The sequence below is a fragment of the Caretta caretta genome, chromosome 4 (genome assembly GCF_965140235.1).
Source record: "Caretta caretta isolate rCarCar2 chromosome 4, rCarCar1.hap1, whole genome shotgun sequence".
NCBI classification, from domain to species: Eukaryota; Metazoa; Chordata; order Testudines; family Cheloniidae; genus Caretta; species Caretta caretta.
In genome coordinates, this window is record NC_134209.1 from 75438512 (window position 1) to 75465235 (window position 26724).

The 26724-nt window shown below is 42.1% G+C and overlaps 1 protein-coding gene across 4 annotated transcripts in view; it reads right to left on the reverse strand.

Annotated features, from left to right (window-relative positions):
• Positions 1 to 26724, reverse strand: part of FSTL5 (follistatin like 5) — a 576686-nt gene that overhangs the window by 245676 nt on the left and 304286 nt on the right. The gene's annotated exons all lie outside the window — the stretch shown is intronic.

Below are 26724 nucleotides of genomic sequence, written 5' to 3' on the forward strand. Positions count from 1 at the left end.
TGTAACTTTAACAAAAATTTAACCCTGCAGTTGTCTATACTTTCCATTCACTCAGTCTATCAAAGAAAAAAAAAATAAGAGTGAGAAAGACACAAAAGCATCCTGTCCCCCTGGAAGACATCGCTGAAAGCAAAGGTCAAGACGGGAGTTCAAAGTGGTGCTTTATTTTCCTCTCCAGTGGAGTTAGCCCAACTGTTGCTGTCATACCTTCTCCTATAGGGCCTGGAGATTTTTCCTTTTCAATATTTATTCAGAATAATACTATAAAACAGGGGCGGGCAAACTTTTTGGCCTGAGGGTTTTGGAAATTGTATGGAGCGCCGGTTAGGGTAGGCTGTGCCAGACTGCGCCCCCGCTCCCTATTCACGCCCCCCTGATTCCCCCCCACACACTCCCTGTCCCCTGACCACCCCCAGAACCCCTGCCCCTGACTGCCCCCCACCGCCCCATTCAACCTCCCCTCCTTCCTGACTGCTCCCCCCCGGGGCCCCGTCCCCATTCAAACACCCCCCATGCTCCCCACGCTCTGACCGCCCCGAGCCCATCCACACCCCCGCCCTCTGACCACCATCCCAAACTCCTCTGCCCTCTATCTAACCACCCCCCCCGCTCCCTGCCCCCTTACCACGCAGCACGGAGCACCCGTGGCTGGCAACGCTACAGCTGTGCTGCCCAGAGAGTTGCACCAGTGTAGTGTAGTAAATTGCTCTCCGTACCTGCTACCAGTAGCACATTCCTACATGGAACAGTTTAATACACTACACCGGCAGCATGGCGCGCTGAGGCTGCGGGGGGAGGGGGAACAGCGGAGGGAGGGCCAGGGGCGAGCCTCCTGCTCCAGGAGCTCAGGGGCCGGGCAGGAGGGTCCCGTGGGCCGGATATGGCCCGCGGGCTGTAGTTTGCCCACCTCTGCTTTAAAAGTATAAAATACCACAGTTTTAACATGTTAAAATAAATACTGAAAGGCAAAAGAAAGCCCAAATCTAGAAGGAAAATGCTTTAAGACTTGAAAAGCTGCCATAACAAAGATAGAGAAAAGTTGTTCTCTGTTGCCACAAACAGCAGAGCAAGAGGCAATGGATTCAAACTACAGCATAGCAGATTTAGATTAAATCTCAGGAAAAAACTTCCTAACTGTTAGACCAGTAGGACAATGGAACAGACTAGGGAGGTTGTGGAAGCTCCTTCCCTGGAGGTTTTCAAAAGGAGGCTGGATAGCCATCTGCCTTGATGGTTTAGACACAACAAATCCTGCAACTTGGCAGAGGGTTACACTAGATGACCCTTGTGGTTCCTTCTGACCCTATGGTTCTAAGGCAGTGCTGAGTTAGCCACAAATCTACACAAACTGTTTGCTTTTGTTTCTTGTCATCTCTGCCACAAGGCTATATTACTACCCTTTCACACAGTATCTGGAAAAGGGAAATGTGGATTATATTAAGCCACTATCTTCAATGTTTCACAAATGTTTACCATATACTCGACCAATCAATTATTCTCTAGAGAGACTCAGCTTTCATTTAAAATACAACAAAAATGTGAAGTGAGTGAAACCAATGAGTTTGCAGAGATATCTGAAGTGTTAACTGCTCCATTCATTGCAATGGCTGCTCAGTCAGTCCCCTTACTTTAAAACTTCCCTACTGTTAACTATCTCAGTGCTCATATTAAAACAAGTAATTATCATACTATGAAGCATTTTCCTTGGGGGGTATGTATGAAGAACTAGATACTACAGTAATAGGCCACACTATAAAATCCCTAAAATGCCATGGAAGATGATGTGTAGGTTATTAACAGCACATAGTAGAGGACATGAGAGGAGGGTAATTATTGGTTTCATTTTCATGAAGGAGGATCAGTTTTCAAAGGTATGAATCACAACTTTATTAATATTCACCATTTTATTTTTAATTTGAATACTGATGTATCCAGTAATACCAGGGTACAAAATATGGAAGAATGACAGAGTAGGTGGCAATGGGGGGGTGGAGGGGTGAAGGGGGCACTATACATGAAAAAAGCCATAGAATCAAATAAAGTAAAAACCTTAAATAAACCAAACTGTACCACAGAATCTCTGTGGATAGAAATTCCATGCTTGAAAAATGAGAGTATAGCAGTAAAAATATACTACCAACCACCTGACCCGGGTGGTGACAGTGACTGGGAAATACTAAGGGAGATCAGAGAGGTTACAAAGGCAGAAAACATAATTAATGGGCTATTTCAACTATCCTCATATTGACAATGTGTCACCTCAGGAAGGGATGCAGAGATAAAATTTCTAGACATCTATAAATTACTGCTTCTTGGAGCCCAGAAGGGGAGAAACAATTCTTGATTTTGTCCTAAATGGCATCCAGATGGTGAATATTGCTGAACCATTCCTTAATAGCAACCATAACAAAATTAAATTTAACATCCTTGTAGGAGGGAAAGAAACCCAAAGAAACAGTAGCATTTAACTTCAAAAAGAAGAACAACAGAAAAAAATGAGGACCTAGGTAAATAGAAATCACAAGCATGAAATGCCTACAAATTGCATGGATACTATTCAAAAACACCATACCAGAGGCTCAAACTAAATGCATATGACAAATTAGAAAAAAACAAGCATAAAATGCACACACACCCACACCAGTAAGAGGACCAAAAAATGCCACCCTGCCTAAACAACAGAATAAAAGAAGTGGTCAGTGGCAAAAAGACATCTTTTAAAAACTAGAAGTCAGATCCTACTGAAGGAAATAGAAAGAAACATAGACTCTGCAAGTCAAGTGCAAAAGTATAATAAGGCAGGCCAACATAGTTTGAAGAGGAACTAGCTAAGGACACAGAAAGTAACGAAAGTAACAAAATAACCCCTTTTTTTGTTTTAAAGTACCTCAAAAGCAGGAACACTGCCCAATCAGTAGGGGTACTGGACGACTGAGCTTCCCCATCACAAAATGGGGAAGAGATGGCCAGCCCTCTGTGGAGATAGAGGTGGTTAGGGACTATTTAGAAAAGCTGGACGTGCACAAGTCCATGGGGCCGGACGAGTTGCATCCGAGAGTGCTGAAGGAACTAGCGGCTGTGATTGCAGAGCCATTGGCCATTATCTTTGAAAATTCGTGGCGAACCGGGGAAGTCCCGGATGACTGGAAAAAGGCTAATGTAGTGCCAATCTTTAAAAAAGGGAAGAAGGAGGATCCTGGGAACTACAGGCCAGTCAGCCTCACTTCAGTCCCTGGAAAAATCATGGAGCAGGTCCTCAAAGAATCAATCCTGAAGCACTTGCATGAGAGGAAAGTGATCAGGAACAGCCAGCATGGATTCACCAAGGGAAGGTCATGCCTGACTAATCTAATCGCCTTTTATGATGAGATTACTGGTTCTGTGGATGAAGGGAAAGCAGTGGATGTATTGTTTCTTGACTTTAGCAAAGCTTTTGACACGGTCTCCCACAGTATTCTTGTCAGCAAGTTAAGGAAGTATGGGCTGGATGAATGCACTACAAGGTGGGTAGAAAGCTGGCTAGATTGTCGGGCTCAACGGGTAGTGATCAATGGCTCCATATCTAGTTGGCAGCCGGTATCAAGTGGAGTGCCCCAAGGGTCGGTCCTGGGGCTGGTTTTGTTCAATATCTTCATAAATGATCTGGAGGATGGTGTGGATTGCACTCTCAGCAAATTTGCAGATGATACTAAACTGGGAGGAGTGGTAGATACGCTGGAGGGGAGGGATAGGATACAGAAAGACCTAGACAAATTGGAGGATTGGGCCAAAAGAAATCTGATGAGGTTCAATAAGGATAAGTGCAGGGTCCTGCACTTAGGACGGAAGAACCCAATGCACAGCTACAGACTAGGGACCGAATGGCTAGGCAGCAGTTCTGCGGAAAAGGACCTAGGGGTGACAGTGGACGAGAAGCTGGATATAAGTCAGCAGTGTGCCCTTGTTGCCAAGAAGGCCAATGGCATTTTGGGATGTATAAGTAGGGGCATAGCGAGCAGATCGAGGGACGTGATCGTTCCCCTCTATTCGACATTGGTGAGGCCTCATCTGGAGTACTGTGTCCAGTTTTGGGCCCCACACTTCAAGAAGGATGTGGATAAATTGGAGAGAGTCCAGCGAAGGGCAACAAAAATGATTAGGGGACTGGAACACATGAGTTATGAAGAGAGGCTGAGGGAGCTGGGATTGTTTAGCCTGCAGAAGAGAAGAATGAGGGGGGATTTGATAGCTGCTTTCAACTACCTGAAAGGGGGTTCCAAAGAGGATGGCTCTAGACTGTTCTCAATTGTAGCAGATGACAGAACGAGGAGTAATGGTCTCAAGTTGCAGTGGGGGAGGTTTAGATTGGATATTAGGAAAAACTTTTTCACTAAGAGGGTGGTGAAACACTGGAGTGCGTTACCTAGGGAGGTGGTAGAATCTCCTTCCTTAGAGGTTTTTAAGGTCAGGCTTGACAAAGCCCTGGCTGGGATGATTTAACTGGGAATTGGTCCTGCTTTGAGCAGGGGGTTGGACTAGATGACCTTCTGGGGTCCCTTCCAACCCTGATATTCTATGATTCTATGATTCTACTAAAGGAGCACTCAAGGAACACAAGGCTGTTGCAAAGAAGCTAAATGAATTCTTTGCATTGGTCTTCACTGCAGAGGATATGGGGGAGATCCACAGACCCAAGCCATTCTTCATAGGTGATAAAGTTTGAGGAACTGTCCCAGACTGAGATGTCAGTAGAAAAGGTTTGGGAACAAACTGACTAATTAAACAGTAATAAGTCACTAGGAACAACTCAAATATGAAATTGCAGAACTACTAATGGTGGACTGTAACCTATCACTTAAATCAGACTCTGTACCAAATGACTGGAGGACAGATAATGCAATGCCTATATTTTAAAAAGGCTCCACAGGCCATCCTGGCAATTATAGGCCAGTAACTCTAACTTTAACTTTAATGCCAGGCAAACTGGTTGAAACTATAGTAAAGAACAAAATTATCAGACACAGAAAAACACAATATTTTGGCAAAGAGTCAACATGGTTTTAATAATGGGAAATTATGCCTCACCAATGTATTAGAATTATTTGAGGGAGTCAAAAATCATATGGATCAGCACTTGGTGTTTCAGAAAGTCTTTGACAAGGTCCCTCACCAAAGGCTCTTAAGCAAAGTAAGCATTCATGGAATAACAGGGAAAATCCTCTCATGGATCAGTAACAGGGCAAAGACAGGAAACAAAAGGTAGGAATAAATGGCTTCACAATAGTAAGAGATAAATAGCAGGATCCCCAGAGGATCAGTACCAGCACCTTTGCTATTCAACATATTCATAAAAGATCTGGAAAACAGTGTGAACAGTGAGGTGTCAAAATTTGCTGATATACAACATTACTCAAGATAGTTAAGTCCAAAGTTGATGTACAAGAGTTACAAAGCGATCTCATTAAACTGGGTGACTTGGCAACAAAATGTGTTGATAAGTTCAAAGTAATGTACATTAGAAATAAGAATCCCCATTATGCATACAAAAGAATGGGATCCAATTTAGCTGTTACCACTCAAGAAAGCTCTTGAAGTCATGGTGGTTAGTTTTCCAGAAACATCCACTCAATGTGCAGTGTTAGTCAAAAAAAAGCTAACAAAACGTTAGGAACTCTTAGGAAAGGGATAGACACTAAGGCAGTAAATATAATGCCACTATATAAATCCATGATATGTCATCTCCTTGAATACTGTGAGCAGTTCCAGTCACCCCCATCTCAATATATAAAGAAATGGAAAAGATACACACAAAAGACAACAAAAATTATTAGCAAAAAGAAAAGGAGTACTTGTGGCACCTTAGAGACTAACCAATTTATTTGAGCATGAGCTTTCGTGAGCTACAGCTCACTTCATCAGATGCATACCGTGGAAACTGCAGCAGACTTTATATACACACAGAGAATATGAAACAATACCTCCTCCCACCCCACTGTCCTGCTGGTAATAGCTTATCTAAAGTGATCAACAGGTGGGCCATTTCCAGCACAAATCCAGGTTTTCTCACCCTCCACCCCCCCACACAAATTCACTCTCCTGCTGGTGCTAGCCCATCCAAAGTGACAACTCTTTACATAATCAAGTCGGGCTATTTCCTGCATAGATCCAGGTTTTCTCACATCCCCCCCACCCCCATACACACACAAACTCACTCTCCTGCTGGTAATAGCTCATCTAAACTGACCACTCTCCAAGTTTAAATCCAAGTTAAACCAGAACATCTGGGGGGGGGGGTAGGAAAAAACAAGAGGAAACAGGCTACCTTGCATAATGACTTAGCCACTCCCAGTCTCTATTTAAGCTTAAATTAATAGTATCCAATTTGCAAATGAATTCCAATTCAGCAGTTTCTCGCTGGAGTCTGGATTTGAAGTTTTTTTGTTTTAAGATAGCGACCTTCATGTCTGTGATTGCGTGACCAGAGAGATTGAAGTGTTCTCCGACTGGTTTATGAATGTTATAATTCTTGACATCTGATTTGTGTCCATTTATTCTTTTACGTAGAGACTGTCCAGTTTGACCAATGTACATGGCAGAGGGGCATTGCTGGCACATGATGGCATATATCACATTGGTGGATGTGCAGGTGAACGAGCCTCTGATAGTGTGGCTGATGTTATTAGGCCCTGTGATGGTGTCCCCTGAATAGATATGTGGGCACAATTGGCAACGGGCTTTGTTGCAAGGATAAGTTCCTGGGTTAGTGGTTCTGTTGTGTGGTATGTGGTTGTTGGTGAGTATTTGCTTCAGGTTGCGGGGCTGTCTGTAGGCAAGGACTGGCCTGTCTCCCAAGACTTGTGAGAGTGTTGGGTCATCCTTTAGGATAGGTTGTAGATCCTTAATAATGCGTTGGAGGGGTTTTAGTTGGGGGCTGAAGGTGACCGCTAGTGGCGTTCTGTTATTTTCTTTGTTAGGCCTGTCCTGTAGTAGGTACCCTATGATCCCACTGAGAGTTACCAAAAGCAACTACAGCATTTGCTCAAGAAACTTCCTGAAAAAGCACAAGATCAAATCCGCACAGACACACCCCTGGAACCCCGACCTGGGATATTCTATCTACTACCCAAGATCCATAAACCTGGAAATCCTGGGCGCCCCATCATCTCAGGCATTGGCACCCTGACAGCAGGATTGTCTGGCTATGCAGACTCCCTCCTCAGGCCCTACGCTACCAGCACTCCCAGCTACCTTCGAGACACCACTGACTTCCTGAGGAAACTTCAATCCATCGGTGATCTTCCTGATAACACCATCCTGGCTACTATGGATGTAGAAGCCCTCTACACCAACATTCCACACAAAGATGGACTACAAGCCGTCAAGAACACTATCCCCGATAATGTCACGGCTAACCTGGTGGCTGAACTTTGTGACTTTGTCCTTACCCATAACTATTTCACATTTGGGGACAATGTATACCTTCAGATCAGCGGCACTGCTATGGGTACCCGCATGGCCCCACAGTATGCCAACATTTTTATGGCTGATTTAGAACAACGCTTCCTCAGCTCTCGTCCCCTAAAGCCCCTACTCTACTTGCGCTATATTGATGACATCTTCATCATCTGGACCCATGGAAAAGAAGCCCTTGAGGAATTCCACCATGATTTCAACAATTTCCATCCCACCACCAACCTCAGCCTGGTCCAGTCCGCACAAGAGATCCACTTCCTGGACACTACAGTGCTAATAAACAATGGCCACATAAACCACCCTATACCGGAAACCTACTGACCGCTATTCCTACCTGCATGCCTCCAGCTTTCACCCTGACCACACCACACGATCCATCGTCTACAGCCAAGCTCTGCGATACAACCGCATTTGCTCCAACCCCTCAGACAGAGACAAACACCTACAAGATCTCTGTCAAGCTTTCTTACAACTACAATACCCACCTGCAGAAGTAAAGAAACAGATTGATAGAGCCAGAAGAGTTCCCAGAAGTTACCTACTACAGGACAGGCCTAACAAAGAAAATAACAGAATGCCACTAGCCGTCACCTTCAGCCCCCAAATAAAACCCCTCCAACGCATTATTAAGGATCTACAACCTATCCTAAAGGATGACCCAACACTCTCACAAGTCTTGGGAGACAGGCCAGTCCTTGCCTACAGACAGCCCCGCAACCTGAAGCAAATACTCACCAACAACCACATACCACACAACAGAACCACTAACCCAGGAACTTATCCTTGCAACAAAGCCCGTTGCCAATTGTGCCCACATATCTATTCAGGGGACACCATCACAGGGCCTAATAACATCAGCCACACTATCAGAGGCTCGTTCACCTGCACATCCACCAATGTGATATATGCCATCATGTGCCAGCAATGCCCCTCTGCCATGTACATTGGTCAAACTGGACAGTCTCTACGTAAAAGAATAAATGGACACAAATCAGATGTCAAGAATTATAACATTCATAAACCAGTCGGAGAACACTTCAATCTCTCTGGTCACACAATCACAGACATGAAGGTAGCTATCTTAAAACAAAAAAACTTCAAATCCAGACTCCAGCGAGAAACTGCTGAATTGGAATTCATTTGCAAATTGGATACTATTAATTTAAGCTTAAATAGAGACTGGGAGTGGCTAAGTCATTATGCAAGGTAGCCTGTTTCCTCTTGTTTTTTCCTACCCCCCCCCCCCCGATGTTCTGGTTTAACTTGGATTTAAACTTGGAGAGTGGTCAGTTTAGATGAGCTATTACCAGCAGGAGAGTGAGTTTGTGTGTGTATGGGGGTGGGGGGGATGTGAGAAAACCTGGATCTATGCAGGAAATAGCCCGACTTGATTATGTAAAGAGTTGTCACTTTGGATGGGCTAGCACCAGCAGGAGAGTGAATTTGTGTGGGGGGGTGGAGGGTGAGAAAACCTGGATTTGTGCTGGAAATGGCCCACCTGTTGATCACTTTAGATAAGCTATTACCAGCAGGACAGTGGGGTGGGAGGAGGTATTGTTTCATATTCTCTGTGTGTATATAAAGTCTGCTGCAGTTTCCACGGTATGCATCTGATGAAGTGAGCTGTAGCTCACGAAAGCTCATGCTCAAATAAATTGGTTAGTCTCTAAGGTGCCACAAGTACTCCTTTTCTTTTTGCGAATACAGACTAACACGGCTGTTCCTCTGAAACCTGTCAAAAATTATTAGATATATGGAACAGCTTTCACATGAGCAGAGATTAAAAAGACTGGAACTGTTCAGTTTAGAGAAGAGATGACTAAGGAGGAATATGATAGCAGTGTATAAAATTATGAATATTAGGGATAAAGTAGACAGAGAAGTGTTATTTACTCCATCACATGAAGTAGGGGTCACCCAATGGAATTAATAGTTAGCAGGTTTAAAAGGATCATAAAATAACTTTTTCGCACAATGCAGTGAACCTGTGGAACTCATTGCCATCGGATGATGTGAAGGCTAAAAGTATAACTGGATTCAAAAAAGAATTAAATACATTCATGGACGTCCATCAATGGCTGTTAGGCAAGATAATCAGAGATGCAACCTGATGCTCCCGGTGTCCCTAAACCTTTTACTGCCAGAAGCTGGGACTAGATGACAGGTGATAGATTACTCAAAATTGCCCTGTTCTGTTCATTCCCTCTAAAGCATCCGGCACCAGCCATTGCTAGAGACCAGATACTGGACTAGATGAAGCATTAGTATGATGCAGTATGGCCATTCTTATGTTATGTAAAATTAGCAGTATTTACACACTGAGTTTCAAACTTTTTTTTTTGCCAAACGCAGTTCAGAAATAGGTTAGTATTTTTCTTTGAACTTTAAAACAAAAACAAACAAACAAAACATTTGGCTTTTACAAACAAATGTAACATTAGCCCAAATGGAGAATATTTTGGAAAGCTATGAGAGCGAAAAAAATCTTAGCTCTAGTATTCACTACCAAGCAATGGTACAATAATTTGGCATTGCGTACCAGTTTTGTATAAATTACATCTACAAAATAAATTAAGGATCACCAAACTAAAAGTCAATTATTGCATCTAATATTGTAATGTAATGCAACTTCAGTGTTAAATACTACTGCATTCATTTTTAAGATAAAGAGCTGCAGTATACATACTACAATGTGTCATATTCTATAATGTTATGTGATCATGTAATGAAAGACCTGAACATTATCTCCCATCATAAAAAGGGTGAAGTTAAAGGTGCCTTAAATCTGTAATTCCTGATTTTGGGGATAAAAATAAAAAAAATACTATTATGCTAATTAACATTTTTGTACTGTGTGCAATATAATGAACCTGGTTCTTCTCTCGCACCAGTCACTGGAGCCATGCCAAAGTGAAAGCAAAGTCAGGCCCAGACAGATTTACAGTAGCTTACTTTCTGATGTGTGATTTGTTTCATGAGTTATGGGATGACACACATAGGCGTGTTGTGACAAGTCATTCCTATACAACATCTGGATCACAGTTTCCTCTTACAGAAGATGACATAAAAGGTTATCCTAAGAGAGTAGATCAATCATTTTATTCTAGCTTCACTACTAAGAAATAAATGTTTCAACGCAAGATATCTCTGTACAACTACAAAGGAGGCTGTTGACATAATAGCTGAAGTTAAGGTGTTATAGGCTGTCTTCAAGTGCAGTTTCATATCACTATCCTTCCTTTGTGGTTTGATGCAGAAGTGTGTGATTAAAAAGGATTTGAATCCACAATTTGGTCCCAGATTATTATTTTTTTAAACAGTGAAGCTTGTCTTTCCTTTGAGTTTTTATTTCACCTTTTGGCCTTCAGAAGAGAGCCCTCATTCACATATAAGCCCTTCTAATAAAAAAGGTACATGGTTTCTATTCTATTCCATATTATGAATATGATTCTCCCTCTATTTCACAGAGACAGAAATGAAAATGACTAAGGACTATGAGAACAAGTCATGAAAGATGTTTCTGTCAAAATGGAAAGCATTTACTTAAATTCAGCTCCACAGATATCAGTTTGGATATGAAATTTCATCTATCTTGTCCATTAGTCACAAACCAGAAATGGCATAATTAGTTAAGGGTTCAACCCAAGGAAATGGTATGTTGCTATCTACAGCACCTTATTTTGAAATGCATACACTTTTCAGTCACAGTAACTTAAAGATATGAAGTTATCTAGCTATTCAGAAGGCCTGATTAGCAGTGGGGGCACAGGATCTGATTAAATCAAAACAAACTTATGACATGTCTCTTCTTTCACTCCACTCTCTCTCGTGAATGGAGAGTGAGGATGGAGATAGACATTTGGATTTTTGGTTAAATGGCTGCAACACTACTATAATTTTGTAATTTTAAAATAAAAATTCCTTGAGGCACACTGCCCTGGCAGCAGTGAAATGGAGGAGGCAAAGGCCACCCCACACTGTTACTGGCCTTTTCCCCTTGAAAAGTTTGAATCCAAAGGATCCTGCAAGTCCCATGCTTAGTCTGTGTATTTAAACCATAGGCTCTACCATGGCTCTTATTATTCTAAGTAAAGCCTGCAACCCAAGCTACTAACTAACTAAGAGACCTAAGCAAGGCTTGCAACTACATCAGAGCTGATGCACAAAGGCACTTCCGTGATATAAATATTAAATTTCACACAACAAACCACATTAAAAGAATACTATTGAGATTTCAAAATAAAGCACTCCCATTCCACTCTAGGTCTAGCTCTTGTTCCCACTTCATTCAAATCAGGCAGCTTCCTCCTTTACACTGCCTGGGCACCAGCACTGGGGCCATTGAGAACATAGGAGAAACCACTCCCTGCTCCCATTTCTGGTGTCTAGCCCCAACCTGGCCCTCAGCAGCCCAGAATCAGCAGATGGAATCTTGAGATATTTTAAAGCCATATTGTAAAGCCATATCTAAATGTACATGTGCAAGGTGTGATTCTCTGAAGGCTTATAACGTGGCCAAATTTAGGCAGATTTTCTCAGTGATAACCAAAGTCACAACCCTAACAAAAAACAAAAAAAACCTACCAAATTACAAGTCCCTGCTCCAGAGCACGGAGTGCTACAGCTTTTCAAAGAAAAAGTCATCTGATTTTTTTTTTTAACAAGGGGAAAGCAATGAATTACTCACTAGTCTCATTCTCAGAAATGGCTGACCCATTTTGGCTGAAATTTTCTAAAGCATACAACCCAAGGCCAATACCCAGCATGGAAAACGTCAGCTTGAATGGTTAACATTTGTCAATGTTTTAAGCCATTACACGTTCTGATAATGGGAAATGCTAGGCTACGTTAGCAGGTGATGCTACCAGCCCTTCCTATAGTAATAAATATATTTTTAAAGGAATAACAAATCACTAAATGAAAAAGCAGAAATTCAGGCACAGCTACTAGAAATATCCCTCAATAAAATGACTAGATGATAATACCCTTTAATCTTCCCATATTTTCCTGCCATTTTAACTTCAGTTTTTACACCATTGTTTCTTCCACTCAATGGCTAACATGCATTTCATAAAGAAAAGGAGTACTTGTGGCACCTTAGAGACTAACCAATTTATCGGAGCATAAGCTTTCGTGAGCTACAGCTTCCTTCATCATGTAGCTCACAAAAGCTTATGCTCAAATAAATGCATTTCATAGGAATCATAGGACTGGAAGGGACCTTGACAGCTCATCTAGTCCACTACCCTGCACGTGTAACACCGACAGACCCCAGTTGTCAGTGGGCAGTATTGAACCGGGGAACCTCTGGACCTTAGTGCATGAACCTCCACCGCATGAGCTAAAAGCCAACTGCCTGTTAGCTAAGGCTACACAGCAAACTTATTAATCTCTCTCTAAGTGGTCTCGGAGCTATTAGATGGGACAGAACACCACACCCAGGAGGTATGTGGGTTACACATGTAAGGACTAAATATTATCTAGACCATTCCTGACAGGTGTTTGTCTAACCTGCTCTTAAAAATCTCCAATGATGGAGATTCCACAACCTCCCTAGGCAATTTATTCCAGTGCTTAACCACCCTGACCATTAGGAAGTTTTTCCTAATGTCCAACCTAAACCTCCCTTGCTGCAATTTAAGCTCATTGCTTCTTGTCCTATCCTCAGAGGTTAAGAAAAACAATTTTCCTCCCTCCTCCTTGTAACAACCTTTTACGTTCTTCAAAACAGTTATGTCCCCTCTTAGCCTTCTCTTTTCCAAACTAAACAAACCCATTTTTTTTCAATATTTCCTCATAGGTCATGTTTTCTAGACATTTTTGTTGCTTTTAAGAAAGGAGCAGAAAAGAAAGAGCAGCATTTGGGCAGAATAAGTTATGAAATATCTCAAATAGAGCAACACAGTTGCCTGCTTCTTGATTTAATTTGACCTTGTTTCAACCAAGAATCAGTTGCAAAAAACAAGATTGCAAAAACATTATGCCGTGTGATAGTGTCTCAGCCAAATGCATTTTTATGGTAATTTGAGGATAAAAGTATATGTGGTAATTATACCATGGAACAACTCCCCTGCTCCCTGTCTGATAAAAAAGGTTGTGTAAAATGGGGCAATGTGCTATGGAATTTTCAGGAGTAAGTAGGGTTTGAACCATAATTCTGCCTTGCTTGAGAACCACTTCTCTCCTAGAAACTTGTGTGTGAGACCGGGAAACTGTCCTGTTTGCCCAAAGCCAGTTTACCACTCATCCTTCCAGTTCCTTTGGAGTATCTGATCTTGTTTTAAATGGGGGATTGTTTGTCTCAAAAGGTTATAACCAGGGTAACCTGTTGGGCAGACTCTGAAATCTGTGTTCAGGGATGGGAATCTTTTCAGCTCCTTTGACTATTTGAAGATTTGAGTTGTCCCTAGAATCTTCTAGATAACTGAGGTTTTACTGGATATAAAGACCACCTGATAATATTGGCACTCACTTCTCCTGAAGAAAATATGACTTTTTTGTTCAATTGCACTTTCTATACAAAATATATTTATTTATTAACAGATTTAGTTATTTGAGGCATCACACAATTTCCTTTTGAAACCACACGGAGATAAAATATTTCTGTACACTGCACAAAGGTACTACACTGTGTTCATCAAGTTGTTCATATTCCAGATGAGTTGTGATTGAAATTTAGGGAGAACATATTAGAAAGGACCACCTGGTGAGACTTGCTGCTGGTATGTTCTGTTCACTCACTGAACTGAAATATATGATGTTATTTCAAGATAATCTTTGAAGACACAGGAATTTCTTCTTTACCTTAGAGTTCTGGAAATATTAGAGAATAGAACCTTTAACTAAAAGAGAACTCAGATCAAAAGCAAACATGATAAAATTAAACAAAGAATATCTATAAACTCTCCTCATAATAAAATACCACCACCTAATTCTTTTTATCAGTAGATCCCAATGCACTGTACAAATGAAGGCAAGCATCATCATCCCCATTTTATAGATGGGGAAATGGAGGCAGAAAGTGGTGACATGAGTTGCCCAAAGTCAACCAGCAGAACAGCGGCCAAGTTGGGAATAGAACCACAGTCTATTGTAATAATTGGTGCCTAGCTGACCTACTGCTGCTGTGAGCCAAACTCTGGTAAAGTAGGCAGAAGTTTATAAAATGACGCAGTCAACTGCAACAACAAATGTTGATGGGAAAAGATGAAAAAGGTAGACAAAAAGGCTGAATTAGTCCAAACAAAAAGGCCTACTGTTACATCATGCATGGTAAACAAGAAAAGGGTGGAACCAGAAATTAATGAACCAAAATTGGTATTTTGGGAATTAGGCCTAATTGGTGTACAAAACAATGAGAGGATAGACTATTTGTCCCATCACTCATTTTTGGGGTCCTCAAAACAAACAAACAAACAAACAAGAAAACACTTTGTGGAGAAAAAGCTCGCTGCCTCGATGATGGCTGACTGAAAGACAGGGAAGAAGTAAGCATCACCATTATGGCTAAAACAAACACGATCTTCTGGGACCCCAGACCTTCTTTCCTAATTCTAAGAGATGTCCTGACCAGACTGGGCCAAGGAAGAAGTCAGATGACATTGCTACCTGGACACAAACCTATGTGTCCTCCTCCTTTCCCACCTTATTTCTTCTCTTTCCTATCCCTCTCCTTTTGTCTAATAAGAGTCTGGCTTAGCTGGCCAAGACTGCATATTTTGCAACACTGATGAACCGAAAGAAGTAGCTCAAAGCAGGGCCCTAACCAGCCCAATGCTGATACAAGTTTGTCATGTCTCAAAGTGGCTGATAAAACAATGTGCCATGCCTGTGTTTTTCCAGCAGTGAGGTTGCAAGTGAGAATCAACACCAGAGACAAAAGCAGCATTTTCTATCTTTGCTGTTCTTTTGTTTACCCTTTTGTGTGTGTTTCTTTTGTTGAGTCTTCTAGGAACTTGAATTGAACTTTAACAACAACAGTTCCAGACCATCAACTAATTTCTTCTTTTTTCTCCAAAAGTGACAGTTACCATCATCTTTAATATCATGTAAGAGACCATCAAACATGTTTCCCCCCCGGCCCCCAAAGATTCTCTACAGCTAAAGGGAAAGGGAACATGGGATCTTGTTAAAATAAAAGCCTCACTTAATACTTTACATTTCAAATGCTTTAAGCTGTTTCCCCTTCTTTTTCTGTAGCTTTAATAAAAGGTTAAAAAGAGGTTTAATGGTCTGCCATGTCGCTACGCAGGATGAAGTCTCTGTATACCAGACTGCAAACCTTGTTTAAAACTGTTTAATATTGGACAGTTTCAGGGTCATGTTAACACCTTCAACTCTTTGGCCTCATACATTCCACCTAAGTTAATACCACAGGTCTCTTGAGTCCCTGTCTAGTACTCTTCCATTAGGTCACTGCCTCTCCCTCCAGGTAAATGAACTGTGTCACCTTAATAGATACTATTTTGATTTTCTTTTTGAATATGAACACACTGATTCATTTATTATAATCCTACTGGATTCAAATTCTGGTTGTAACAGAATCTTGAGCTACTACCTAACCTAATGATCCTATGCCATCTTTTATTATGTAGTTTCTATAGGCATCATAGTTTGAACCACATCCCAAAAAGGACCTTGCCTTTGAGCATTCATGACTCCTGTCAGGGTTCCCTTCCACACTCTGAACTCTAGGGTACAGATGTGGGGACCTGCATGAAAGACGCCCTACGCTTATTCTTACTAGCTTAGGGTAAAGCTTCCCCAAGTCACAAACTCCTTGCCCTTGGAGGGTACGCTGCCATCACCAAGTGGTTTAACAAAGAATCAGGGAAAGGACCACTTGGAGTTCCTATTCCCCCAAAATATCCCCCCAAGCCATTACACCCCCTTTCCAGGCATGAGAATAATATCCTAACCAATTGGTTACAAAATGATCACAGACCCAAACCCCTGGGTCTTAGGACCATAGAGAAATCAGTCAGGCTCTTAAAAAAACAGAACTTTATTAGAAAGAAAAAAGATAAAAGAAGCACCACTGTAAAATTAGAAGGGAAGCTAATCTCACAGGGCAATCAGATATAAAACACAGAGGATTTTCCTCTGGGCAAAAACTTTAAAGCTACAAAAAGAAAACCAGGAATACACCTTCTTCTCAGCACAGAGAAAATCATAAGCCAAAACAAAAGTAAACTAATGCTTTTCCTTGCTAGTACTTACTAATTCTAATGGAGTTGGATTGCTTGCTTTCTTGATCTCTCTCCGGCAAGCACACAGAACAGACAGACAAAAACCTTCCCCTGCCCCTAGATTTGAAAGTATGTTGTCCCCTTATTGGTCCTTTTGGTCAGGTGCCAGCCAGGTTACCTGAGCTTCTTAACCCTTTACAGGTAAAAGGATATTGTGCCTCTGGCCAGGAGGGACTTTATAGTACTGTATACAGGAAGGTTGTTACTCTTCCCTTTATATTTATGGCAACTCCAATCAGTGTAAACAACTGGGGGCAGGGAGAGCAGGGAGGAGAATTCTGAAGGGAATGATGTATACATGTTAGCATATGCATTTGTTCCAACAAATAGTTCTATTTATTACAATTTTCTGAAGGGGGGGGGAAGAATCCATTTAAGAGAAGGAATAAAACCAAAGCAATTTCAAAGACAGGAAAAAAACATGCTTACAGTTGCTCAAACTATTTCCTACCCTGAGGGGGTTTCTGTCTTCCTGGTCCTCACTTTTTTTGGCTAAATTCTAACTGGGTAATTTATTTTCAAAAATTCCTCTGTGGTAGTTTTTGTTGGTTATATTTTCTTCTACACTTTCTGCCCTTAAATTGTTGTGTTGTATTTTTGTTATTATTTTAATACTGCAGTCTTCTACCCAACTGATGGCTGCTTTTTAGCAATGGATGGAACATAGGTATGTGTAGTTTTTAAGTGTGTAAAGCACTTTGGGATACTTGGATGAAAAGTAAAGTATTAATCACCACCATTAAGCTGCCCACCAACAAAGTGAGTTATATACTGATTATATTAAACTATAAGGATGAGTCAACATTTCATCTAAGTGTAGAGAACAAATCTACCAAAGAAAGATGTAAGGGTGGATTTCTGTGGACTTACCATGAGCTTTATACTGTCAGTGTAGCCTAGACAATTTGTGCCTGATATACCTCACATTTGTGCTGGTGTCAGGAATAACATTCTCCACTGAACTCCAGAGAAGAGTTACACTAGCATAAAAATTAAGTCAGAGGACAATCAGACCCCTTAAAGAGCTATAATACCTTCTACAAAAAATAAAACTATAATCCACAGATCTTTTAAGATACACACACACAGGGTACACTTAAGAACATAAGAACAGCCATACTAGGTCAGACCAAAGGTCCTTCTATCCCAATATCCTGCCCTCCGACAGTGCCCAATGCCTGGTGCCCCGGAGGGAATGTACAGAACAGGTAATCGTCAAGTGATCCATCCTGTTGCCCATTCCCAGCTTCTGGCAAATAGAGGCTAGGGATACCATCTCTCTCCATCCTGGGTGTCATAAATATAAAGGGAAGGGTAAACCCCTTTGAAATCCCTCCTGGCCAGGGAAAAGCTCCTCTCACCTGTAAAGGGTTAAGAAGCTAAAGGTAACCTCGCTGGCACCTTACCAAAATGACCAATGAGGAGACAAGATACTTTCAAAAGCTGGGAGGAGGGAGAGAAACAAAGGGTCTGTGTGTCTGTCTATATGCTGGTTTCTGCCTGGGATAGACCAGGAATGGAGTCTTAGAACTTTTAAAAAAAGAAAAGGAGTACTTGTGGCACCTTAGAGACTAACCAATTTATTTGAGCATGAGCTTTCGTGAGCTACAGCTCACTTCATCGGATGCATTCCGTGGAAACTGCAGCAGACTTTATATATACACAGAGAATATGAAACAATGTCATATTCTCTGTGTATATATAAAGTCTGCTGCAGTTTCCATGGTATGCATCCGATGAAGTGAGCTGTCTCACGAAAGCTCATGCTCAAATAAATTGGTTAGTCTCTAAGGTGCAACAAGTACTCCTTTTCTTTTTGCGAATACAGACTAACACGGCTGTTACTCTGAAACCTTAGAACTTTTAGTAAGTAATCTAGCTAGGTATGTGTTAGATTATGATTTCTTTAAATGGCTGAGAAAAGAATTGTGCTGAATAGAATAACTATTTCTGTCTGTGTATCTTTTTTGTAACTTAAGGTTTTGCCTAGAGGGGTTCTCTATGTTTTTGAAGCTAATTACCCTGTAAGATATCTACCATCCTGATTTTACAGGGGGGATTTCTTTATTTCTATTTACTTCTATTTTTATTAAAAGTCTTCTTGTAAGAAAACTGAATGCTTTTTCATTGTTCTCAGATCCAAGGGTTTGGGTCTGTGGTCACCTATGCAAATTGATGAGGCTTTTTATCCAACATTTCCCAGGAAAGGGGGGGTGCAAGTGTTGGGAGGATTGTTCATTGTTCTTAAGATCCAAGGGTCTGGGTCTGTAGTCACCTAGGCAAATTGGTGAGGCTTTTTTACCAAACCTTGTCCAGGAAGTGGGGTGCAAGGTTTTGGGAAGTATTTTTTGGGGGAAAGACGCGTCCAAACAGCTCTTCCCCAGTAACCAGTATTAGTTTGGTGGTGGTAGCAGCCAATCCAAGGACGACGGGTGGAATATTTTGTACCTTGGGGAAGTTTTGACCTAAGCTGGTAAAGATAAGCTTAGGAGGTTTTTTCATGCAGGTCCCCACATCTGTACCCTAGAGTTCAGAGTGGGGGAGGAACCTTGACACTGGGTAATAGCCATTGATGGACCTATCCTCCATGAACTTTTCTAGTTCCTTTTTGAACCCTGTTAAAGTTTTGGCCTTCACAACATCCTTTGGCGAGGAGTTTCACAGATTGGCAGTGCCTTGTCTGAAGAAATACTTCCTTCTGTTTGTTTTAAACCTGATGCATATTAATATAGTTTGAAATAGTATAATAATAATATTAAAATAGTTCTTGTGTTATGAGAAGTAGTAAATAACACTTCCTTATTTACTTTCTCCACACCAATCATGACTTTATAGACCTCTGCAATATCCCCCCCTTTAATTCATCTCTTTTCCAAGCTGAAAAGCCCCAGTCTTATTAGTCTCTCCTCAGATGGCAGTCATTCCATACCCCTAATCATTTTTGTTGCCCTTTTCTGAACCTTTTCCAATTCCAATATATCTTTTTTTGAGATGCGGTGACCACATCTGCACACAGTATTCAAGATGTGGGCATACCATGAATTTATATAGAGGCAATATGATATTTTCTGTCTTATTATCTATCCCTTTCTTAGTGATTCCCAACATTCTATTCCCTTTTTAGACTGCTGCTGCACAATGAGTGGACATTTTCAGAGAACTATCCACAGTGACTCCAAGATCTCTTTCTTGAGTGGTAGCAGCTAATTTAGATCCCATCATTTTATATGTGTAGTTAGGATTATGTTTTCCAATGTGCATTACTTTGCATTTGTCAACATTGAATTTCATCTGCCATTTTGTTGCCCAGTCACCCAGTTTTGTGAAATCCTTTTGAAGCTCTTCGCAGTCTGCTTGGGACTTAGCTATCTTGAGTAATTTTGTATTATCTGCACATTTTGCCACCTCACTGTTTACCCCTTTTTCCAGACCATTTATGAATATGTTAAATAGGACTGGGCCCTGTATGGACCCCCTGAGGGATACCACTATTTACCTCTCTCTATTCTGAAAACTGACCATTTATTCCTACCCTTTGTTTCCTATCTTTTAAACCAGTTACCAATCCATAAGAGGACCTTCCCTCTTATCCCATGACAGCTTACTTTACTTAAGAGGCTTTGGTGAGGGACCTTGTGAAAGACTTTCTGAAAATCTAACTACACTATATCCCCTGGATCCCCCTTGTCCACATTCTTGTTGAACCCCTCAAAGAATTATAGTAGATTAGCGATGCATGATTTCCGTTCTCAAAAACCATGTTGACTCTTCTCCAGCAAATTATGTTCATCTATGTGTCTGACAATTTTGTTCTTTACTATAGTTTCAAGCAGTTTACCAAGTACTGAAATCAGGCTTACTGGCCTGTAATTGCCAGGATACCCTCTGGAGCCCTTTTTAAAAATTGCATCACATTAGCTATCCTCCAGTCATTTGGTACAGAAGCTGATTTAAATGATAGATTACAGGCTACAGTTAGTAGTTATGCAATTTCACATTTGAATTCCTTCAGAACTCTTGGGTGAATAACATCTGTTTCTGGTGACTTATTACTGTTTAGTTTATCAATTTGTTCCAAAACCCCCTCTAATTACACCTCCATCTGCAACAGTTCCTCAGATTTGTCAGCTAATAAGAATGGCTCAAGTTTGGGCATCTCCCTCACATCCTCAGCCATGAAGACCGATGCAAAGAATTTATTTAGTTTCTCCGCAATTGCCTTATCGTCCTTGAGTGCTCCTTTAGCATCTCTGTGATCAGTGAACCCACTGGTTGTTTAGCAGGCTTCCTGCTTCTGACCTACTTAAACATTTTTTTTTGCTATTACTTTGAATCTTTGGCTAGCTGTTCTTCACATTCTTTTTGGCCTTCCTAATTATATTTTTACAAATCATTTGCAGAGCTTATGCTCTTTTCTATTTTCCTCAATAGGATTAAACTTCCACTTTTTAAAGGATGCTTTTTTGCCTCTCACTGCCTCTTTTACTTTGTTGTTTAGTGGCACGTTTTTGGATCTCTTACTATGTTTTCTTAATTTGGGGTATATATTTTAGTTGAGCCTCTATTATGGTGTCTTTAAAAAGTTTCCATGCAGCTTGGCAGGGATTTCACTTTTGGCACTGTACCTTTAAATTTCTGTTTCACTAACTTCCTCATTTTTGTGTAGTTCCCCTTTCTGAAATTAAATGTGACAGTGTTGGGCTGCTGTGGTGCTTACCCCAACACAAGGATGTTAAATTTAATTATATTATGGTCTCTATTACCAAGCGGCCCAGCTATATTCACCTCTTGGACCAGATCCTGTGCTCCACTTAGGACTAAATCAAGAATTGTCTCTCCTCTTGTGTGCTCCAAGAAGCAGCCATTTAAGGTGTCAAAAAACTTTATCTCTGCTTCCCATCCTGAGGTGACATGTACCCAGTCAATATGGGGATAGTGGAAATTCCCCATTATTATTGAGTTTTTTATTTTAATAGCCTCTTCTCTACACCATCGTTTCATCCAAGCATTAAGACCCTGCAGCTCTGCCTGTCTAACTGGCCCCACACATGGAAATGGAAGCATTTCAGAGAATGCTACCATAGAGGTCCTGGATTTCAATCTCTTACATTGCAGCCTAAATTTGGCCTCCAGGACTTCTCTCCTATCCTTCCCTATGTCAGTGGTACCTACATGTACCTTGACCACCGGCCTCCCCAGCACTACCTATAAGCCTATCTTGATGTCTCGAGAGATCCGCAACCTTCACACCAGGCAGGCAAGTCACAATGCGGTTCTCCTGGTCATTGCAAACCCAGCTATCTATGTTTCTAATGATCGAATCACACCTTACTAATACCTGTCTCTTCCTAATAACTGGAGGTCCCTCCTTTGGAGAGGTATCCTCAGTACGAGAGGATACGACATCATCAACTGGAAGGAGGGTCCCAACTATGGGATCTTTTACCTCTGCTCCAGTTGGATGTTCTCCTTCCCTGAGACTTTCATCCTCCTCAACAGCACAGACCAGGGGTGGGACCATTCCACTGTGTCCCAGAAAGTCTCATCTATATACCACTGTCTCCCTTAGCTCCTCCAGTTCAACCACTCTGGTCTCCAAATCCCATACATGGTCTCTGAAGGCCAGAAAGACCTTTCACTGAATGCACACATAGGCCACCTGACCACAGGGCAGGTAATCATACATGCTGCATTGTGTGCAATAAACTGGTTAGCCCCCACTCTGTTTCTGGACTTCTGCCTTCATTATCTTTTAATTCCTGAAGCTCATTCTTTTGTTGTTCTTTTGTTTTTATCAGGGGATGTCTTGGGCTTTAAGTTTAAAGTAGCTTAAGGAATGTTAAGTGTATCTAGCCCCCACTCCTACTTCCCCCTGTAAATGCCTCGCAAAACTCCCGTTAGATGCTCCTGTTCGCTAGCAATTCAAACAAAGTGGGCAGGTGTGACACAATGTACCTGTGTCCATACCCTACACACTATTGTAATAATATTTGTACAAAGTATGCTGTGTAAGGTGTGATTTGAAATTCATATTTTGCTGGTCATTATTGTCCTAATAAAATGTGTCTGGAAACATTGTATGTGAAGTTATAAGATTCCAGTGTATGGTGTTCTTAACACGTTTCAATCTAAGGTTGGCAAACAGATATGTCACAAACAAAGGAATGTGTGCTCTGCTTAATTTGCACTTACGCAGTAAACAGTCAGCAAGCAGGAATGGAAACAAAAGATGAGGAAAAGCAGCAGGAAACATCCTTCCCTATACTGCCCCCATCCCTTGAAAAACATTTCCAGCTGAGATTCAGGAGACAGACACTATAAAAAAGGAGGGGCAAACGCTCCAAGACTTCCCCCCTCCCCACCCGTTGCTTTCACAGCACCAGAAGGGACAAAGGAAGCACTCGTTGAACACTGGGCGAAGGGGTCATGACCTAAGAAGTTTGGTCAGTAAGACTGCTGAATTGTGGTGAGAAAACTTTGCTTTGAATTTAACATAGTTTGTTAAGTTAGGCACTAGTAGCATTATCTTTAGTTTCTTGTAACCATTTCTGACTTTTATTCCTAATTGCTTTTAGTTACTTAATCTCTCTCGTTGTAGTTAATAAACTTGTTTTATTCTTTTATCTCATACAGTGTGTTTAAATTGAAGTGTTAGGGAAACTCCATTTAGGGTGGCAGGTTATGTGCATATTATTTCTATTAAAGCAATAATGGACTTTATATGAACTTATATAGTCCAGGAGAGGGCTGGGCAGTACAGAACATACATTTCTGGGGGAAAATCTAAGACTGAGAGTGTTGGGGTCACCCTGCAGTATAGCTAAGCCTGGTAAGAGATAAAGGGTGGCTGGCTGCAGCACATGCAGACACAGCTGGGAGTGACTTGATGGCTGGAGGCTGTTTGTGAGCAGTCAGGGCTGGAAGCTACAGCAGCCAAGCACTGTAAAGGGTGTCCCAAGTTAGAGGGCAGGGGTAATACAGCTACTTGTTAGTCTAGATTGTACCCTGGGTATGTCACAGCAGGGTATTACAATAATCACTCACAAAGAGGAATTGTAGACTTAATTCTCCATATTCTAGCCTAGAAAGGTGTGTTGCTACATTCATGTTTTTCAGCACACTCTAATTTTAATATTACAACGATTCAGATGAAGTTATAGAAGAAAATGGGTATAGTATGGCTGACAAATTCAATGAGCTATTAAATGTGCAACAATAATTAGGTTACCAATTGAGAATACTGTGTCAGAGGAACAAAAACACATAATTAACTTAATTACTAACACAGACATCATCCACAGGTGTACCCATGGAGTGTCTCCTTTCATCCAATTATTAAATAACAACCTCCTAAGTAAAATGAAGAATCCAGCCAAGAAAAACAGGTGATTTGGCAGTTAATGTATTAGTTGGTCTGTCAGCCTGCTAAGTCATAAACACAAATTTAGAACAAGTTCAGTGTTGGCACTGTAATTTACCCTTGAGCTACCCCTTTGAGTGTAGTCCTTAGTAAGAAGCCACCTTTTGCTAAAAGATACCAGAGTTACCCCTAGACTTAGTAAAATACACTGAAAAAGTTATATAAATGCATGAGTGAGATATTATGCAAAAAAAAATTGCCATTTGATGAATTATGTATCCGATAAATATTTGCTCAAAGCTGCACACATACAAAAAAAACCTGAATTGATTATTCAGTTAAAGTGCTCAATTTCACTGTGTAACCTATTTGATAAATAGTATTTAACAGTTTTTATTACCACAGTTATTTCCTCTTTAAAGTATGATGGCGAGGGGTGGGGGCGAAATGTGAGTACACCGCTGTGGTGCTTGCAAGTGCTTACTTTTTAATATCAAGCAATGTTATAGCAAGAGATGTAACAGCCCATTTCTCGTCTTTATTGTGAACACTTTGAGTACTGGACATAAATGGAAACTATAGGAATCTTTTTTGGAAAAATTAGGATTTCATACCAACTTATCTTAAGTTCAGTCAACCTGCAACTTCGTATAGTGCCAATTAAAGTTTTTATCTTCCCAATCTTCGGTTCCAAGAAATCCTCACAAAGGATCCCTGCTAATAAATAAATAAAAATAAGTGGGAGGAGAGTGTTTGTTTATATTTTATTTGGAAACAGAATAATACTTGTGGATTTGGCCAAGTTTCTCTCTGTTTCTCCAATTCAAGAAATGTAAAACCATATGAAACTAATTATATGTATGTATTTAAAGGAGGCCTCACAGTCCTACCGGATCCTGCCCCAAGAAAAAGAACAGTGAACTTCGGTCATCCTGACCTGACTACAAAAGCTGCAGAGAGCAACCAATCAGAGCACAGCAGGCTTAGTTAAAAGGGGCTGAGCAAACCAGTTCCTGGCTGCCGTCTGAGTAGCAAAGAAGGGTGTTCTGGTCAAAGGTAGAGTCCTGCGCAGATACAAAATTAATATCTGAGGATGTGGATATCCATAGATATAAATCATATATCCGCAGAGCTTCAGGGCTCTACCGGGACTGCAGCGGCAAAAGCAGCCATAGGTCAGGCTGCCACTTGCAGGAGCCAGTGTCTCGCACGGGCAGCTCCTCTGGCCTGGCTGTACCTCCCCCAGCCCAACCCACTAGGGTGGGCACCAGGCTCACTGGTAGCTGTCTCTAGTCACACTAGTGTGTGCAGTGGCTTGAACGCTCCCAGACAGGAGTCCCTTCCATGCCGCTGTCTGAGTCTCCTGTTTGAGGGACAGCTGCCAGTGATCCTGGTGCCTCCCTCCGTGGGCGGGGCTGAGGGCCATGCAGCCACGCTGGAGGAGCTGCCCTGCAGGGCACTGGCTCCTGTGACTGGCGGCACAACATGGTGCTTTTGCCTCTGCATTTCCTGATAGAGCCCTGCAGCTCCACAGATACAAAATTTATATCCACAGATATAAATTGGATATCTGTGCAGGGCTTTAGTCACAGGAGCCTGAGAGATAACCAGAAGTTGTGTTCTGGTTGCATTTTGCTTTCTGCAAGGAGAGAGCAGACCTGAGAATTTTAACCCTGAAGTGCTGTGTGACACAGAAGAGACCCAGTGGGAAGAAGCCCAGGAGAAACAGTAGCAGCTATGATGGAGTTAAAGGCAGCTGTGTGTGACTGCTGTTCATAGTGTCCCTGGGTTGGGATCCACAGTAGTGGGAGGGCCTGGGTCCCCCCCACCGGCCACTGGGGCACTGGCCTAAGCCCCAAGAAAGGGATAAGACTATCTGCTAGAAGCCTGACAAAGGGGCTGGAATTCAAACAGCCCAGAGACAGGGCTCATGTGTTGAATTTTGCTACCCTGGAAGGGGACTGAATTCAAGGGGCAACCTGACCGGAGAGCTGGGACAGTGAGAACCAGTGAAGCCAGAGTCATGAGGGAGAAAGCCCTGAGGGGCAATTCAGTGGTGAGCTGGAGCCGATTCACACCGGTTCGCTAGAACGGGTTGTTCCGCAAGGGACAACCGGTTCTAAGAGGGCTTCTAAATTTAACCAGCCAAAAGTGGTGCCTTAGGCGCTGACTCCATGGGTGCTCCAGCCCTGGAGAAGCCAAGGGGAAAATTTGGTGGGTGCAGAGCACCCACCGGCAGCTCCCCGCTCCGGCCCCAGTTCACCTCCGCTTCGCCGCCTCCCCCTCCCCTGAACGCGCCGCCCTGCTCTGCTTCTCCGGCCCCCCAGGCTTTCCGCGAATCAGCTGTTCGTGCGGGAAGCTGGGGGAGGCTGAAAAGCAGTCTGCAGCTTCCCGCTCAGGCCAAGGGATGTGTAGGTGAGCTGGGGTGGAAGGGGTGTGAGGAAGGCCGCCCGCGCCACAGCAGGTAACCCGGGGTGGGGGAGGTGGCATGCAGGGGAACCGCTCCTTGCCCCAGCTCACCTCCACCACCCTCAGCCTGAGTGTGAAGCCGCCGCCTGCTTCTCAGCCCTCCCAGGCTTCCCGCCGAACAGCTGATTTGCGGAAAGCCTGGGGAGGGGGGCACGGAGAAGCAGAGCGGGGCAGTGCAATCAGGGGAAGAGGCAG